Raw genomic sequence first — 20392 nt, 5'->3', positions numbered from 1 at the left:
TTCCAATTACAAAGTAGACAGTTGCTGGCAGATGTATTATGGAACTTCCAGTTTCATAGTGTATGGCGGCGAAATACTTGCACAACTCATTTACACAAGAACTGTGCATGCTGACCTTGGGAATTCCAGAGAAACTGTGGCGTTTCTGTCACATATTACGCCAGCATTACATTTTTATTTTTCTTCCTCTTCCTATCAGTCAGGCAATAAATTCAGTAGCAGAAAGGTAGGAAGAGAGTACCATGCATTGAGTTGTGTGGCAAATCGTTTTAGAGCTTGGAAATGCGACTGCTAGAGGTGACTGTCACACTGGAGTACCATATAGACAGCCGGGAGTCACACACTGAGCGTGATGATAGGTAATATTTATTATTTGAGCATCGCCTTGCTCCTCCAGCCTCACTGTCAACGTACGTTGCACTGATAGATGGTTAAAAATAACCTCATAAAGTCATTAAGTACAGTAAAAACGTAAATGAGAAGAAAATTGTAACTTAGTTGTTACTGGCGGTAGACGATGGATCAGTCAGTAGCGTGCATTGAATAAGTAGGTGCCAAACTTTTACTGTAACGAAGTAGGAGTCTTTGTCAGGGTACAAGTGAGGTAACACACATCAGGACGATCAAGTGGAATACGATGACGATAATTATTCGTTGCAATTGACAGTGCCTAACCAAACGTTTGCGTGTATCAGCTCGCCAGAAGTTTTTTATCAGTTACGAACAAATGGAACACGCACTTTGCAAGGTGTATTGTATCATTTGTTGTGCTGAACAGTGCCTTGGTGAGGGGTCGTGTTACGTTTTGAACGTCTTATAATACTGTGACTCAAAAATTGTGTCTAGTTGCGGGTTTCTGGACATAGCGTCCACGGAATTTGATTTATTGAATGAATATGATCAGGCTCTTACTTGTATTTCTTGATTACCGCTAACCGTTAATGAATAAAAATCAAGTGGCATCCTACATTTTGATAACTTTGTTCCGTAGCGCTGGATTTTTTTCCCACGCTGCCACTTCAGTTTAGCAGTTTGCTGTTTGCACATCGGATCTTATGTCTATATGGAGGAAAAGCCAGTCGGGATGTGATCTAACTGGTAGTGGACATGACGGAATTTAAAATCACATTGAAATTTTCAAAGCAGTGAAAAGACAATGATTAAAGTAGGAGAAATTTTAAATAATTGCACAAAAAGAGCAGTGACTTTTGTTGGTAAAATTTCGAAGAACAGTGAATTTTTACTGTTGGTAAAGCTTTGAATAGAAGAAGGGAACGGTTTTTGCACTGTCGTTATATGAACAATGATGATTAATATTTATTTTGAATGTTGAGTTCTTATGACAAATGAACAGACAAACAGTTCAGAACCTGTTTGATGAACTGAAGTGGCATTAGTTGATGTTTCATAACACAGCACATTAGATATGTTATGATGAAACAGTTTCCACTACAAATGGAACAGAAAGAGTGAAGATGTGGACATCGGATGGCATGTGCATTTTGGAGAATAGCAACAATAGAGGTGTGGTAGTGATGTCTGACAACGCAGTTCGACAGCAATATCATTGTTATCTCAACTTCATTGGCATGTAGAGCGGTGGCCAAGACAGCATGTCTGAACATGGGTGGCAGGGATCTCGTCGGGGATGTTGTTTTCAGCACGCACAGACTCAACTATATGATGGCACTGGGGTGTCGTTTGACTTTGCAGTTGTTAATGTAATTTGTGCTAACATTCTTATTATAAGAAAGGTCTTTTAATATTTTTTAAGAAATATTAACTTAGGAATTTTGTAATTTAAAGCTGTTTTTCTTCGTGAGTCAGTCATAGAGCAACATGCCTTCTGTTAAAGTAAGTTTGAATAATGAACCCATCACTCAAGTGAATGGTAGGAGTAATGGAAAGAATAACGATGAATTAGTTAATGTTCATGTAGGTAATGATATCACAATTCAGCCAGATGTTCACAGTGCTGAAAAACCACTGATGAGTTGATCAATAATGATGACAGCAATTTACTACCATTGAGAAAATCTCACAATGAAGCATGTCATGACTGGTCTATGGATAACACGATGTCAGATCGCTCCTTAAAAATACTCTGTAAGACGAGGAAATAGCGAGCTTATTTCGGTTCGAACATATCGTGACTGAAGCGACTGGAGTTACTAACATTTTAATGAAAGTTTGGTGTTTTTAAATTAAATAGTTTGAGAGATATGAGAATGTGAACTTTCTGGTCGTAGTAACAACTCCGTGTGGCGTGTTTCGTGCTCTGTACAGAATGTTTTGGCGAGCACCTCTTACGAAGAAGACCACTGAAACGGTCGAATGTTTAACTCGCGAATAGTTGTGGGACTGTGACTGGTAGAACTTGAAAGGAGTTGCTGAAATTCTGGCTGCTTTTCGAGTGAATATTTGTTATACACACAAGAACTTTGAATGATAAAGTTTCACCATGTTAAATACGGACTTGATAGCCATTTCGTGTGTTACAATATGAATAAAAAGCAGACTTACTCTAATTTTAAATGCTTTTCTGCAAGTAGACTCAAGATCGCGAATCCCCGATTTTTTAATCATGAACTTTTAGGAACTGACTTTCAACTAGAAACATGCGGCCTCTGGGTGGTAGGCATTATGTGGTGGTGTCATCAACGCTACTTTACAATGCCTAGAACGTATCTGCTACCACAGAGTAAAGGGACATCGGCAAGAATCCTATCGAGGTAGATGGCCTGAGCGATAGTGTTAAAAATAACAAAAACGCAGATGACCGACCCCGCACCACCGCAGTTGTAGAACCAGAAAAGTGTAGTCTTCAGAATATTATGTATAAAGTAAGATAGATGTCAAAAACAAGTCATAGGAATAAATGCATTGACTATGAGAATTTCTAAAATTAATGATTCTAATAAAAATTTTGGTAGGAAAATTGGCCAGCCTGACGATAATTAATACAAACTAATGAGAATTTGAGCAAGGAAATTAGACAAACCAATAATAAGCTAGAGCGAACTAGAGAGGATTTATCAAAGAACACTCGTGAGTGAGTTGATCAACTGAGCAAATCTTATCAGAAACTAAAGAAGGGAGTTAGGGATGAATTGTATAGATTTAAGGCTAAAATTAAAGGCATGAAGGAAATTTTAAACACAGAAAATCAAAGAATTGATCATCTGAACAGTTCATTAGAGAAAATGGAAGGGGAGCTCTCAGCAAGGATTAGCTCTGATGAAAAAATCAAGGAACATCATGAACGAATTAATGAACTAAAATTTAGTGTTGATCGATTAAGGAAAAAATGAGATAATAGTGCTCAGAAATGTCATAATAGCATAACGTATTTTAATGCTGGAATTATCGTTATAAATAAAAAGGTAAATGACAATTCTCATGAAATAAGTAACATCAAATATCTGTCTAAGAATAGATTAGATGCAGTTATTGAAAAGAAAAGAAACTGAAGAACCTGAAACTAAAAATATTGATGTTAATAAGCAGGAGTTAAATCAACATGGTGTTCGAGTTGAAAGTAGCGTTAAAGAGCAGTTAGAGGCTTAGTATTTGAAGGAAAGGAGTTGGATTGGAATATTAAGCTGTGTTGTGATACAACTGATAACAGATTTTGTGGCTATGCAAGTTCCATCAGTTTTCAACGAGTGGTGTAAATCATCCTGTAGCATTTGTAAATCAGTTTGAGAAAGCATTACCTAAAGCTTAGGATGATACAGAGAAAACTGGATGAGTCATTAGTGGGTTGGAAAGTGAAGTGTTATTATGGGGAATAAGAATAGTTTCTTTTTGTAGAACATACGACGAATTTATAAAGGTTTTACTTGGTCCTACACTACGTAAAGTAGTGAATGCAGTGACATTTTTATGGGAAGAAAATGCGCCGAGAGTGGGTGTCGAAGTAAAAGAACTTTTTTGAAATTATTGTTAGAAGAACTTGTATCTAGAAGCCCTTAGAAGGAAAGGGATTTAAATTCTATTCAACTGACAAATTGCCTTTAAGTGCAAAAAAAATTATTAGCAATTCTAAAAGACAATGTTGAAGTGTATTGCATGCTCTTGAACATCTGGATTCATTCTCTGCCATAAGTCAGTACAGAGAAAGATGGAGAGGTAATGAGTGAATGCAGAATGATCAAGATAAGACAAAGAGATAATCATTGAAAAATTATAGGGATCCACCTGCTACAGTAGAGGCAGATGTAACTGCGGGTAATAATGGGCAATATGAAGAAAGTCACTCTCATTCTGCCAACTCCCTTGTCATAGAGGGGGGAGGGGGTTCAGGGCACTCTCTTATCCTTGGGGTGGGAAACTGCCCCTAAAGGCGGAAGAATCAGCAATGATCAACGATATGAGGGCGCAGAAGGCAAAGGAAACCACTGCATTAAAGATACATAATGTGTATCCACAGGACATGTGGTCTGTAATTGAAAAAGTATCATGATGATCTCTCCATTGGCAAAAGATTGCGGAATCGTCTCCCATTCGGATCTCCAGGAGGGGACTGCCCAAGGGGAGGTGACCATGAGAAAAAGATTGAATGATAACGGTCTACGAGTCGGGGAGTCGAATGTCAGAAGTTTAAACGTGGCAGGGAAGCTAGAAAATCTGAAATGGGAAATTCAAAGGCTCAAACTAGATATAGTAGCGGTAAGTGAAGTGAAACGGAAAGAAGGAAACGATTTCTGGTCAGATGAGTATGTGGTAATACCAATAGCAGCAAAAATTGGTATAACAGGAGTAGGATTCGTTATGAATAGGAAGGTAGGGCAGAGAATGTGTTGGTGCAAACAGTTCAGTGATAGGGGAGTTCTTATCAGAATCGGCAGCAAATCAACACCGACAACGATAGTCCAGGTACATATGCTGATGTCACAAGCAGAAGATGAAAAGATAGAGAAAGTATATGAGAATATTGAAAGGGTAATACAGTATGTAAAGGGGGATGAAAATCCAATAGTAATGGTGGACTGGAAGGCATTTTTAGGGGAAGGAGTAGAAGAAATGGTTACATGAGAATATGGGCTTGGGACAACGAATGAGACAGGAAAAGACTAACTGAGTTCAGCTCGTAATAGTCAATATTCAGTTCAAGAATCACAAGTGGAGGAGGTATTTGGAAAAGGCTGGGTGATACAGGAAGATTTCAGTTAGATTATATTATAGTCAGACACATATTCCGAAATCAGATACTGGATTGTAAGGCATACCCAGCAGCAGATATCACAATGTAGTAGTGATTAAGAGTATGCTAAACTTTAAGACATTAGTCAGCAAGAATCAGTAAGCAAAGAAATGGAATATGGAAGTACTAAGGAATGACGAGATATGCTTGAGATTCTCTAAGGCTGTAGATACAGCAATACGGAGTAGCTCAGTAGGCAGTACAGTTGAAAAGGAATAGACATCTCTAAAAAGGGCGGTCACAGAAGTTGGAAAGAAAAACATAAGCACAAAGAAAGAAACTGCGAAGAAACCATTGATAACAGAAGAAATACTTCAGCTGATCGATAAAAGAAGAAAGTACAAAAATGTTCAGGGAAACTCAGGTCGCTGAGGAATGAAATGAACAGGAAGTGCAGGGAAGCTAAGACAAAATGGCTCCATGAAAATCTGAAGAAATCGAAAATGAAGTGGTTGTTGGAAGGACTAACTTAGCATATTGGAAAGTCAAAATAACCTTCCATGAAAAAAAGGCAAGGAGGGTAACATTAAGAGTTCAATGAGAATTTCATTGTTAAACACAGCTGAGAGGGGCGATAGGTGGTAAAAGTACATTGAAGGCCTCTATCAGGGAGAAGATTTGTCTGATATGATAGAAGAAGAAACAAGAGTCGATTTAGAAGAGATAGGGGATCCAGCATAGAATCAGAATTCAACAGAGCTTCAGAGGACTTATGATCAAAAAAGGCAGAAGGGGTAGGTAAAATTTCATCAGAATTTCTAAAATCGTTGGGGGAAGTGGCAACTAAACGACTATTCACATTGGTGTGTAGAATGTATGAGTCCGGCGATTTGCCATCTGACTTTTGGAAAAATATCATCACACAATTCCGAAGACTGCAAGAGCTGACAAGTGCGAGAATTACCGCACCATCAGCTTAACAGCTCGTGCATCCAAGTTGCTGACAAGAATAATATACAGAAGGATAGTAAAGAAATATGAGGATGTTTTAGATGACAGTCAGTTTGGCTTTAGGAATGGTAAAGGCACCAAAGAGGAAATTCTGTCATTGCAGTTGATAATGGAAGGCTAAAGAAAAATCAAGACACATTCATAGGATTTTTTGAACTGGAAGAAGTGTTGGACAATGTAAAATGATGCAAGGTGTTCGAAAAAGAGGGAATAATAAGAGTGGACGACCAAGGACGGAGAACTCGGACTAAAAGACTCTAAGACAGGGATGTAGTCTTTCATCCCTGCAGTTCAATCTGTACATCGAAGAAGCAATGATGGAAACAAAAGAAAGATTCTGGAGTGGAATTAAAATTTAAGGTGAAAGGATATCAATGACACGATTCACTGATGACACTGCTATCCTCAGTGAAAGTGAAGAAGAATTATATTGATCTGCTGAATGGAATGAACAGTCCAATGAGTACAGACCATGGATTGAGAGTGTGGCGGCCGCACTGTTCAAACGCGCGAAGGGCTGAATTATGGCACAGCCGACACAAGCAAGCGACGCCCGGCATTCACGAGTGCGTCGCGCACCGGACGCACAGAACAAAACAAGGGGACAGTGCGAGCCGGACAACGCAACGCGACACACGTCTCCGCTCCGCCGACTTCGCCGTCGCGGACCACGTACGTCGAGTCAACGCGACTCCCCCGCAAACGCGTACGCGCAGTCTGAAACGCAGTCGCTCGTTTCGCGGAGTGCACCCTTCCGTTTGACAGTGCCTTCCTCCCTTCCGCGGACATTGCAGCGCTTCCGCTTGCGCCAGGAGCTGAACATTCGGGGACGCGGCCTTTATCTCGCTCGGTCCACGCGGTCGCGTCAGGGCTCATCACTGGAGTGTACACCCTCCAGGGATCTGTGATGGAGCCGTACCGCTAGGGCAACACGCCTGTACGGACGAACGTTAATGACGCATTGCATTTGTAACGTAGTGTAAGTCTTCCAAAGAATAAATATCTCACGACAAAACTGCTGTAGTAATTCCGTCACCAAGCCTCTCCCTTGAACATAGTGCGTGGGCACGGCAATAAAGCCGGTTCACCGCACGTTAATGACCATAAGCGGTGATACCACACGTCCTCACTTCAAGAGTAAATCAAAGAAAGATGAAAGTAATGAGGAACAGCAGTACTGAGAACAGTGAAAAACTTAATACCAGGATTGATGGTCATGAAGTAGGTGAAATTAAGGAAATCTGATATCTAGGCAGCAAAATAACGCATGACAGATGGAGCAAGAGGGGCATAAAAAGTAGACTGTCACTGGTTAAAAGGGCATTACTGGCCAAGATTAGTCTATTAGTACAAAACATTGGGCTTAATTTGGGGAAGAAATTGCTAAGAATGTATGTTTGGATCACAGCATTGTATGGTAGTGAAATATGGACTGTGGGAAATCCGGAACAGAGGAGAATCGAAGCATTTGAGATGTGGTACTAGAGAAGATGTTGAAAATTAGTTCAACTGATAAGGTAAGGACTGAGGACATTCTCTGCAGAATCGAAGAGGAAAGGTATATGTGGAAAACACTGACAAGGATAAGAGACAGGATGATAGGACATCTATTAAGACATCATGGAAATACTTCAATGGTACTAGAAGGAGCAGCAGAAGGCACAAACTGTAGAGGAAGACAAAGATTGGAATACATACAGTAAATTTTGAGGATGTAGGTTGCTACTCTGAGATGAAGAAGTTGGCACAGGAGAAGAATTTTAAAAAAAAGGTGAGAGAGAGGACAAAAAGGATGAGGTCAGAAAATTCAGATGATAGGAAGAAAATGGACAGGTTAAGGCAGGGAGACTGATTAGGAGTTCTGATGAGGTCTGGTCGAGAACTGATCTGAATGATGGCCATCCAATGTTAATTATTTGATATATGAGGATACAGATGCCATTAAACAAGATTTAATATTTTAGGAGCAGAAGAAGGTCAATGAAAATTATCAGCCCACATTCAAGGTACAAGTATATGGCACAGAAGTATTAGCTGCTCTAGATTTAGGAAATGATGTTTGTGCATAATGTATATTTGAAGTTAAAGGACGCAAAAGATATTTCAGAATTGCCAGTGCAAGGGGTGAGAATTATTGGAGCCAATGGGGCAAGCAGTAAGTTGACAAAGAACCAAGTGATGTTGCTAACTGAGATTAAAGACAGGAGGATGATGTGAATACAATGATTGTCTCTGGATTGTGCATCGAATTATTTTTGGGGATGAACTGCTTAATAGAGGCTTGTGTTGTGGTAGATTCTGCAAGAAAAGGTATAAGGTAAGTCTAGGTAGAGAGGAAGATGAGTTGTTATTTATGGGATGTGTGACCCTAAGGCATAAATAAAGTTCATGTTAAAGTACTGAAGGGCAAAGTTAGTGATTACTCTGAGGAAATTTGAAATGGTGTAATACAAGATAAAGGTGCCACAATGGGATAACATGAGGAGGCAGTGCACTGGTCCATGTTTAATAAGGAATAATGTAGATGAAAATAGTGAACACGACATTTGTAGGCTGATGTTAAACTTAATGGTATCTCAAGAAAATATTGATGAAATATGACTGATGAAGCAGGGTAAGAGGAAAGCATAAGTTTTGATGAGAGAGAGAGAGTCACTAAAGAGGTTGTTGAGAAAACAATAAAAGTATTTTCACACAGACCTGGACTAAGGAGGGACTATGTCTTTCATTTTGAAGCAAAAGAGTATTATCCATTTAAACTCAGACCATATATTATACCTATAGCAAAATGGGAAGCAGCAGACAAAGAAATTAAATATGAGTTGGATTGGAAGGCCATTGAAAAATCACATAGTTGATATAGCAGTCCAATAGTATTGGCCTTAAAGAAAGATGAACCCTTAAGAATAACCCTGGAAGCAAAGAGCAATAAACAAAATTATTATTTTTTCAAATGGATAGACCATAGATATTTGAAGATTTGGTTTAACATCCCATCGATATCAAAGTTATTAGAGATGGAGCACAAGCTCGGGTTGTGTTAAGAATGGGGAAGGAAATCGGCCATGCCTGTCAAAGGAACCATCCTGGCATTTGTCTAGAGCAATTTAGGGAAATCACGAAAACCTAAACCTGGGCAGCTGAACATGGATTTGAACTGTCGTCCTCCCGAATGTGAGTCCAAGAAATATTAGAGGAGCTGATTCAAAAGCTGAATAATATTCATGTTATGGCTAGTATTGACCTGACAGAAAGTTTCTGGCAGATACCATTGGCTGAAAAATAGAGAAAATGTAGACCGTTTGTCTACATGGATCAGTGTAATCGTTTTAATGTGATACTCTCTGGGCTAAATATTTCTGCATTATCATTTATCAGAATGTTAAATGGTGTACTAGCAAGGGATCAGTATCAAAGTTGACATGTAATGTGGATGATGTGCTAATTCCATAAAATAGAAACAACATAATAAATTTTTGGATTGGATACACAGTTCAAGGAAGCACCAGAACTCAGAAATAAACAACAGGTAAACGTTTTCCTTATACTGTGTAATTTTTATAGTAAATTTGCAAAAATGTCAAGCTATAATGCACAGGAATTATTGGAATTCGCTAGAAAAAATAGCCCTTTCGCTAGGCCAGAGCACTGTAAACAGTAATTTTCGAAAATAATCGAAAGTGTGAAACAGTAAAGCTTGCTCATCCAGATTTTTCTAAAGGAGCATTGCTACAGATAGTTCAGAATATGGAATTGCAGCTGAAATGTTCCAGGTAATAGAGACCTCAGAGCTCAGATGGATGCAAATGAAAGACAATTAGTTTCACGAGTAGAACACTGAATAAATGGGAACAGCAATATTCTTGAAGAGAAAAAGTGGCTTTAGCCATTTTTTGGGCGTTTGATAAATTTAGAAATTATTCACTGAGCAGAAAAGTTTTATTTTACACAGATCATAAAGATTTGTCTTTTTTGCAGGACTGTAGGTTGACTAATGGTCGACTTACAAGGTAGGCTGTATTGATACAAAATTACTACTTGAAATTAGAAACCAACCTTATGGATAAAGTTGACTTTAAATACAACAGTGAAAAATATGTCAATGTGTTGATGATAAAAATGTTCCATTTGAAAGATACGTGAAGAGAGTTTTGAAAGATATGAAGAGAGAAAAGAATAATGGTGATGTTGTAAGAATGGTTCAGACTAAATGTGGGATGAGAAACGAGGATAAGTAGCGGGAATATTACATAATTAAGGATTTGTGTTGTTCTATTGGGTTAATAAAGAAACAAATGGATGGAAAATATGTCTGCCACAACACGTCACTGAGAATTTTATTCACTACACTCACCTTGCATGTGGTCATTATGCTCACCAAAAGTGTACAAAAAGCTTAAGCAAAATTGTATATTTGTTGTTGTTGTCTTCAGTCCTGAGACTGGTTTGATGCAGCTCTCCATGCTACTCTATCCTGTGCAAACTGCTTCATCTCCCAGTACCTACTGCAACCTACATCCTTCTGAATCTGCTTAGTGTATTCATCTCTTGGTCTCCCTCTACGATTTTTACCCTCCACGCTGCCCTCCAATACTAAATTGGTGATCCCTTGATGCCTCAGAACATGTCCTACCAACCGATCCCTTCTTCTGGTCAAGCTGTGCCACAAACTTCTCTTCTCCCCAATCCTATTCAATACTTCCTCATTAGTTATGTGATCTACCCATCTAATCTTCTGCATTCTTCTGTAGCACCTCATTTCAAAAGCTTCTATTCTCTTCTTGTCGAAACTATTTATTATCCATGTTCCACTTCCATACATGGCTACACTCCATACAAATACTTTCAGAAACGACTTCCTGACACTTAAATCTATACTCGATGTTAACAAATTTCTCTTCTTCAGAAGCGCTTTCCTTGCCATTGCCAGTCTACATTTTATATCCTCTCTACTTCGACCATCATCAGTTATTTTGCTCCCCAAATAGCAAAACTCCTTTACTACTTTAAGTGACTCATTTCCTAATCTAATTCCCTCAGCATCACCCGACTTAATTCGACTACATTCCATGACCCTCATTTTGCTTTTGTTGATGTTCATCTTATATCCTCCTTTCAAGACGCTATCCTTTCCATTCAACTGCTCTTCCAAGTCCTTTGCTGTCTCTGACAGAATTACAATGTCATCGGCGAACCTCAAAGTTTTTATTTCTTCTCCATGGATTTCAATACCTACTCCGAATTTTTCTTTTGTTTGTTTTACTGCTTGCTCAATATACAGATTGAACAACATCGGGGAGAGGCTACAACCCTGTCTTACTCCCTTCCCAACAACTGCTTCCCTTTCATGTCCCTCGACTCTTATAACTGCCATCTGGTTTCTGTACAAATTGTAAATAGCCTTTCGCTCCCTGTATTTTACCCCTGCCACCTTTAGAAATTGAAAGAGAGTATTCCAGTCAACATTGTCAAAAGCTTTCTCTAAGTCTACAAATGCTAGAAACGTAGGTTTGCCTTTTCTTAATCTTTCTTCTAAGATAAGTCGTAGGGTCAGTATTGCCTCACGTGTTCCAATATTTCTATGGAATCCAAACTGATCTTCCCCGAGGTCGGTTCTACCAGATTTCCATTCGTCTGTAAAGAATTTGTGTTAGTATTTTGCAGCTGTGGCTTATTAAACTGATTGTTCGGTAATTTTCACATTTGTCAACACCTGCTTTCTTTGGGATTGGGATTATTATATTCTTCTTGAAGTCTGAGGGTATTTTGCCTGTCTCATACATCTTGCTCACCAGATGGTAGAGTTTTGTCAGGAGTGGCTCTCCCAAGGCCGTCAGTAGTTCCAATGGAATGTTGTCTACTCTGGGGCCCTGTTTCGACTCAGGTCTTTCAGTGCTCTGTCAAACTCTTCACGCAGTATCATATCTCCCCTTTCATCTTCATCTACATCCTCTTCCATTTCCATAATATTGTCCTCAAGTACATCGCCGTTGTATAGACCCTCTATATACTCCTTCCACCTTTCTGCTTTCCCTTCTTTGCTTAGAACTGGGTTTCCATCTGAGCTCTTGATGTTCATACAAGTGGTTCTCTTATCTCCAAAGGTCTCTTTAATTTTCCTGTAGGCAGTATCTATCTTACCCCTAGTGAGATAAGCCTCTACATCCTTACATTTGTCCTCTACCCATCCCTGCTTAGTCATTTTGCACTCCCTGTCGATCTCATTTTTGAGACGTTTGTATTCCTTTTTGCCTGCTTCACTTACTGCATTTTTATATTTTCTCCTTTCATCAATTAAATTCAATATTTCTTCTGTTACCCAAGGGTTTCTACTAGCCCTCGTCTTTTTACCTACTTGATCCTCTGCTGCCTTCACTACTTCATCCCTCAAAGCTACCCATTCTTCTTCTACTGTATTTCTTTCCCCCATTCCTGTCAATTGTTCCCTTATGCTCTCCCTGAAACTCTGTAAAACCTCTGGTTCTTTCAGTTTATCCAAGTCTCATCTCCTTAAATTCCACCTTTTTGCAGTTTCTTCAGTTTTAATCTACAGGTCATAACGAATAGATTGTGGTCAGAGTCCACATCTGCCCATGGAAATGTCTTACAATTTAAAACCTGGTTCCTAAATCTCTGTCTTACCATTATATAATCTATCTGATACCTTTTAGTATCTCCAGGGTTCTTCCATGCATACAACCTTCGTTCATGATTCTTAAACTAGGTGTTAGCTATGATTAAGTTGTGCTCTGTGCAAAATTCTACCAGGCAGCTTCCTCTTTCATTTCTTAGCCCCAATCCATATTCACCTACTACGTTTCCTTCCCTCCCTTTTCCTATTACCGAATTCCAGTCACCCATGACTATTAAATTTTCGTCACCCTTCACTATCTGAATAATTTCTTTTATTTCATCATACATTTCTTCAATTTCGTCGTCATCTGCAGAGCTAGTTGGCATATAAACTTGTACTACTGTAGTAGGTGTGGGCTTCGTATATATCTTGGCCACAATAATGCGTTCACTATGCTGTTTGTAGTAGCTTACCTGCATTCCTATTTTCCTATTCATTATTAAACCTACTCCTGCATTACCCCTATTTGATTTTGTGTTTATAACCCTGTAGTCACCTGACCAGAAGTCTTGTTCCCCCTGCCACCGAACTTCACTAATTCCCACTATATCTAACTTTAACTTATCCATTTCCCTTTTTAAATTTTCTAATCTACCTGCCCGATTAAGTGATCTGACATTCCACGCTCCGATCCGTAGAACGTCAGTTTTCTTTCTCCTGATAACGACATCCTCTTGAGTAGTCCCCGCCCGGAGATCCGAATGGAGGACTATTTTACCTCCGGAATATTTTACCCAGGAGGACGCCATCATCATTTATCCATACAGTAAAGCTGCATGCCCTTGGGAAAAATTATGGCCATAGTTTCCCCTTGCTTTCAGCCATTCGCAGTACCAGCACAGCAAGGCCGTTTTGGTTATTGTTACAAGGCCAGATCAGTCAATCATCCAGACTGTTGCCCTTGCAACTACTGAAAAGGCTGCTGCCCCTCTTCAGGAACCACACGTTTGTCTGGCCTCTCAACAGATACCCCTCCGTTGTGGTTGCACCTACGGTATGGCTATCTGTATCACTGAGACACGCAAGCCTCCCCACCAATGGCAAGGTCCATGGTTCATGGGGGGAGGATTTTATATTTAATAACATGAAAAAGAAAGTGTAGAAAGTATGGGAGAAATGCAAGCATATGTGTAATGTTATTCTGTGTTCTGAATTGCAAATAGTTGATGTGGACTTTTGTGGGTGTCTGCAAACTAATATGGGAGGATGCTATTATGTGTTAGTAGCTTTGGATGATGTATCTAACTACATAAACCTACATCCTTTGAGAAAAATTATAGGAAAAGCCATAGCAAGCATTATGAGAAATGATTAATTTAAACATGTTGAAAAGCCATAAAAGATCCTTAGTGATAATGGGCCTTAACTTATGTCAAACGTATGACAGACTATGTTAAAGAAAGAAGACATAATTAAAGAAAGAACACATAAAACATATATATATATATAGCAAAATGTCACCACTGTAAATATGGCCAAGAGAGTGATGAAGGGGATATGTCATTATTCAGAGACCATTACGCTAAGAAACACTGAAGCTGGGAAACATATTTAAAGGATTTTAAGTAAATAATTAGTGAACTGCCACAATCAACTACTGAACTTTTATTTCTTCGTCTACTCTACATCTACATCTGTAGTCAGCAAACCACCATGACATGCTTGGCAGAGGGTACGTCCCACTGAACCAGTCATTAGGGTTTCTTCCCGTTCCATTCACGTATGGAGCATGGTAAAAATGATTGTCTGAATGTCTCTGTGTGTGCAGTAATTATTCTAATCTTATCCTCATGATCTACACCTGTTCAAAAACCTTGTGCTTGAAACTTTGTTGATAAACTTTCTCAGGATAGTTTGCCTGTCTTCAGGTGTCTGCACTTCAGTTCCTTCAGTATCTCTGTGACACTCTTCCACAGATTAAGCAAACCTGGGACTATTCATGCTGCACTTCTCTGTATACATTCAATATCCCTGTTAGTCCTATCTGGTATGGGTCCCTCAAACTTTAGCAGTATTCTAGGATGGGTTGCTGGAGTGATTTGTAAGCAATCTCTTTTGTAGACTGATTGCATTTCCCCAGTATTCTACCAATAAAGCAAAGTCCACCACTTTCTTTACCCTTGACTGGACCTATGCGATCATTCCATTTCATATCTCTGCACAGTGTTACACCCAGGCATTTGTATGAGTTGTCCAATTCCAGTAGTGATTCATTGATATTATAGTCATAGGATACAACGTTTTTTCGTTTTCTGAAGTGCAAATTTTTTTATTTCTGAACAGTTAGAGCAAGTTTCCCATCTTTACATCACATTGAAATCTTGACAATTCATACCTGAATATTTAAGCAGCTTCTCCCAGGCAGTACATCATTATAGATAACTGCAACATCCGCAAAATTATTGCGTTTACTATTAATATTGTCTGCAAGGTCATTAATATACAACATGAACACAAGGGTCTCAACACACTTCCCTGGGACACACCCAAAGTTACTTCTCTGCCTGATGATGACTGTCCATCCAAGATAACATGCTGTAAAAGTCCCCGATCCAGTCGCAAATTTCAGTTGACACCCCAAATGATCGTTCTTTTGACAATTAGCATAGGTGCAATATTGAGTCAAATGCATTTTGGAAACCAAGAAATACTGCGTATATATTGATGCTTTAATCCAAAGCTTTCGGTATACCATGTGAGAAAAGTTGGGTTTTTCGTGATCGACATCTTTGACATCCATGCTGGTTTGGCATTGAGGAGGTCATTCTGTTCGGGATACCTCGTTATGTTTGAGCTCAGAATGTGTTTTAAGATTCTACAACAAATCGATGTCATGTTTGGTGAGAACCCAGCGAACCTCTTTGAACAAATCATTACATTTGTACCAAAGACAGAGTCACTGGATGAGATCAGATGCCAGGGACAGAGATGTATTGGTCATGGCAAGAACAAAGTCTTCAAAAATAAATAATGAGATAAAGAGGAGCCATATAAAATTGTTCATGTAGCTCATCCTAATGCAATGGAATTAGCGGTTCCTGTAATAAATCTGTCAAAAGGTATCCACAGTGCTGTAGATCTCAAGCATATTTGTAAATGGTGCATTACTTGTTTTATTATTACGCCACTAAATAGATTACAAGAAAAAGTGGAAAAAAGTCAGGAAAAGTATAAAAAGGGAAGATGGCCAGAAACTTTAGGGAGGGAGATGTATTGGTCATGGCAAGACCAAAGTCTTCAAAAATAAATAATGAGATAAAGAGGAGCCATATAAAATTGTTCATGTAGCTCATCCTAATGCAATGGAACTAGCGATTCCTGTAATAAATCTGTCAAAAGGTATCCACAGTGCTGTAGATCTCAAGCATATTTGTAAATGGTGCATTACTTGTTTTATTATTACGCTGCGAAACTGACTAATCCAGGAGTCACTACAGGAAAAGAGGACAATATGTAATATAAATAATGGAAAACTATTATATTAAGTTCGCATTGTGGGTGTAAAATGTGATTTACACCCACAATATGAGCTTACATTTATTTTATGTTTAAGAATGAATTAAATGACATAGTGCAAGTATGCAGCTTGGACTGTCAAACTCAGCTTAGCTGCTAACACCGGTTACGAGAAGTTCTTAAAGTGGGTTGTGCCACTGAATTGACAGCATGTTAATTGGTACGGCAACATTGCATATAGCACTCCTTAACAGAGCATGGATGACTCATTGATGTAAAATGTGCATTGAGTCATAAGACATTATCCAATGTTGATAAACAAAGCATGCAAAGCACTGAAAATATCATGAACTAAATCAATATAATTAATTATGAAATTACACTCACACACACTCACTCACACACACACACACACACACACACACACACACACACACATATATATATATATATATATATATATATATATATATATATATATATATACGGTGTCCCAGCTACCTTGTCCACCCAAAATATCTCTGGAACAATAACAGCTATTGTAAAACGACTTTCACCGGTATCAATGTAGGGCTGGGGCCCATGAATGTACGTATTTGGAAACATTCTAAATCGAAAGCATATGTGTTTTTTAACCTAAACTTATGTTTTTTTAAATCGACCTCCTATATTTTTTCTTCAGCAATCCATATCATGACAAAGCACATACACAATGGCGTTGATTGCATCGCAATATTCCCATTACATCCCGAGATACTAAGACGCGAAGTTGACGCTTGGAACACCCGACATGCGCTGCTAGCGCACGTCCTGAGGCTCAGGCGTGAACCCCATGCTGCCCGTAATCGCGTTGTGATTGACGTGTGTAATCACACCTCCATACTTATCAAGAGGTCCGAAACGAATAATACGGTTTTTGCCATCAACTCTCATAAGCACATAATGGTTTCCCTCTTGCACGTTTTACGTATCTACGTACACAATATGAACCAGTACCGATCGGTGTACACCCGTCAGGTTGTCTTATTTATCCTGCACACCCAAAATAAGGTTTATCTAATGCGTTATATGACCCATTGTGCCTGTCTCGCAGGGCCTGGCACTACCTAGTCAAGTGTCCATCGTAGTTCCCACTACTGCCACAGTTACCACTTCGCTTGTTTATGATTTGCGACCCATGCAAACTCCTGTACTCCACCACCCTCCGAGCATCCCATTCGTTGTTGCTTTGCCGTGCAGTATACCGCTTGCCAGTGTAGTCGTGCATCAGAGTAATCTAGCGACGGCACAGAGGTAGTACACGTTGTGAATAAACGTTGTGTTGTGGAACTTATACTGTACAGTAAAATGTACACACATGAAGATATGGTAGAAATGCTGCTGATCTGTGGAGAATGTACGTTGACGGGAAATACGTTATGAGATTGCTTGTTTGTTAATAGTACTGTTAGCGAACATTATGATTATTAAGTTAATATGTCTGTTTTCTACCCTACTCTACATACCTGTACTGTACCCTGTTGTAGGTGGACGAAATGCTGTTCAGGCAGAACGACTGTACAGAAGACTATTCCCTGACACTCCATCGCCTTCGCGCCGGATGTTTGGTCGTCTCACATCTCGTGTACGTGAAAGGGAAGCTTAAATCCGAGACCTCGACATCGTCCTAGAACACGCACAGATGAACGTGCTGAAGTTGCTGTGCTCGCTACCACAGCTGTGAATCCTCAAATCAGCACACGTCAAATTGAACGTGAAGTTGGTGTGTCGGAATCAAGTGCACAGCGTATTCTTAAACGTCATAAATTTCATCCTTACCATGTTCATTTACACCAGGATCTTCATGGAAATGACTTCCGCAATAGGGTAACATTTTGTCGGTGGGCTCAGCAAAAACTTCTGACTAACCCAATTTTTTTGCAGATGTTCTCTTTACCGACGAGGCATCATTCTCCAACAAAGGAATTGTCAATATGAGGAATATGCATTATTGGTCCGCAGACAATCCAAAATGGCTCCGTCAGGTAGAGCATCAACGTCCGTGGAAACTTAATGTTTGGTGTCGGATTATTGGAGATACCATTATTGGACCTTTCTTTATAAATGGCATCCAAAATGACAGACAATACTCCAGATTTATACGACACAATCTTCCTGTTCTCTTGGACACCGTACCTCTGAACTGAACCGGAGAATGGTCATGTGTTATCAGCTTGACGGATGCCCTGCACGTAACGCCTTACGAGCACGACGACTTCTGAACCGTAAGTTCCCTGGTAGGTGGATTGGACGAGGTGGCCCAGTTAGCTGGCCTGCCTGATCTCCGGACCTTACACCGCTGGATTATTTTCTTTGGGGAGCGGTGAAGGATGCTGTTTACCAGTATGAACCAACAACACCAGAGGACATGAAGCAACGCATTAATGATGCTTGTACAGCCATCAAAGAGGAAACAGTAGCACGAAGTAGGGCATCCTTCATCCGCAGAGTGACCCTATGTATGCAAGCCAATGGGCATTACTTTGAGCATGAGATGTGAACGCTGTGTTTAGTATGTAGTGCTGGTATCACAGTGGAAGTTTCTACAAAGGGCCATTTTACCCAGTGATGTTAAGAAACATTTGTTTGCAACAATTTGTCATTTAACGCATTAGAGAAACACAACATTGATAATTATGTGATAATAAAACTAATTGGTTAAACATGTTTACATTCATCTTCTATGTCCTACCTGAACTTCCCAAATCAAAACATTTTTACCTAAATAACGGTAAAACTTTTAGTCCACTTGCTCGTTTCACTAAAACCAACATGAATTTTACTATTACGAGTGAATGATTAACTGCCACTTGCGCTAGATCTACAGTAAAGTGAAGTTTTAACGTTGAACGGCATTACCTTTTTAGTAACGGATTAACGATAAGCGAAGTTAACTTTGTGACTAACGTTGCGGTACACAGATATGTTACAGAACCGCATCATCCCTAGCCTATGGGATAAATACCTGCTGGAATGTACGACGTTAATGCAGGATGGCAACAGACCATATTATTCGTTTCGGACCTCTTGATAAGTATGAAGTGTGATTATGCATGTCAATCATATCGCGATTACGGGTAGCATGGGGTTCACGCCTGAGCCTCAGGACGTGCGCTAGCAGCGCATTTCGGGTGTTTCAAGCGTCAACTTCGCGTCTTAATATCTCGAGATGTAATGGGAATATTGCGATGCAATCAACGCCATTGTGTATGTGCTTTGTCATGCTATGGATTGCTGAAGAAAAAATATAGGAGGTCCATTTAAAAAAAAACACAATTTTAGGTTAAAAAACACATATGCTTTCGTTTTAGAATGTTTCCAAGTAAGTACATTCATGGGCCCCAGCCCTTCATTGATACCTGTGAAAGTCGTTTTCCAATAGCTGTTATTGTTCCAGAGATATTTTGGGTGGACAAGATAGCTGGTTGGTTGGTTGGTTGTTTTGGGGAAGGAGACCAGACAGCGTGGTCATCGGTCTCATCGGATTAGGGAAGGATGGAGAAGGAAGTCGGCCGTGCCCTTTCAGAGGAACCATCCCGCCATTTGCCTGGAGTGATTTAGGGAAATCACGGAAAACCTAAATCAGGATGGCCGGACGCGGGATTGAACCGTCGTCCTCCCGAATGCGAGTCCAGTGTCTAACCAAAGATAGCTGGGACACCCTGTATATATATATATATATATATATATATATATATATATATATAGGTATGATTTTAACTTTCTCTTTTACAAAACATGTAATTGTGCCATTGTTTCAGGAACATTATAAAATAATACTTCTATTGTATGTCTCTAATATTTAATTGTTTGAAGTATGTATAAGACTTGTGGAATATGGATCCCAACTACCATGACACAACCGCTTGTAAATCAACAGAAGACTCTGCGAACAGTTACAAAAGAGGTAATCAGTAAATATGCTACACGGGTGTCGTCAACTGTAAATCAAAAAGTTTTTATTATTTCAAATGTATATCAGAATGAAATCTTAGTAAATGTAAATTAAATTTGGACTGAATGTCAACAAGACAAAGCTATATCTTCTCCTTTCTTTTTCTGTTTGTTTCATGTAAGGACCACACGACAATTTCAGTGTTTCTTCC

Source organism: Schistocerca piceifrons, chromosome 5, assembly GCF_021461385.2.
Source record: "Schistocerca piceifrons isolate TAMUIC-IGC-003096 chromosome 5, iqSchPice1.1, whole genome shotgun sequence".
NCBI classification, from domain to species: Eukaryota; Metazoa; Arthropoda; class Insecta; order Orthoptera; family Acrididae; genus Schistocerca; species Schistocerca piceifrons.
Note: the sequence above shows the minus strand (reverse complement) of the source record.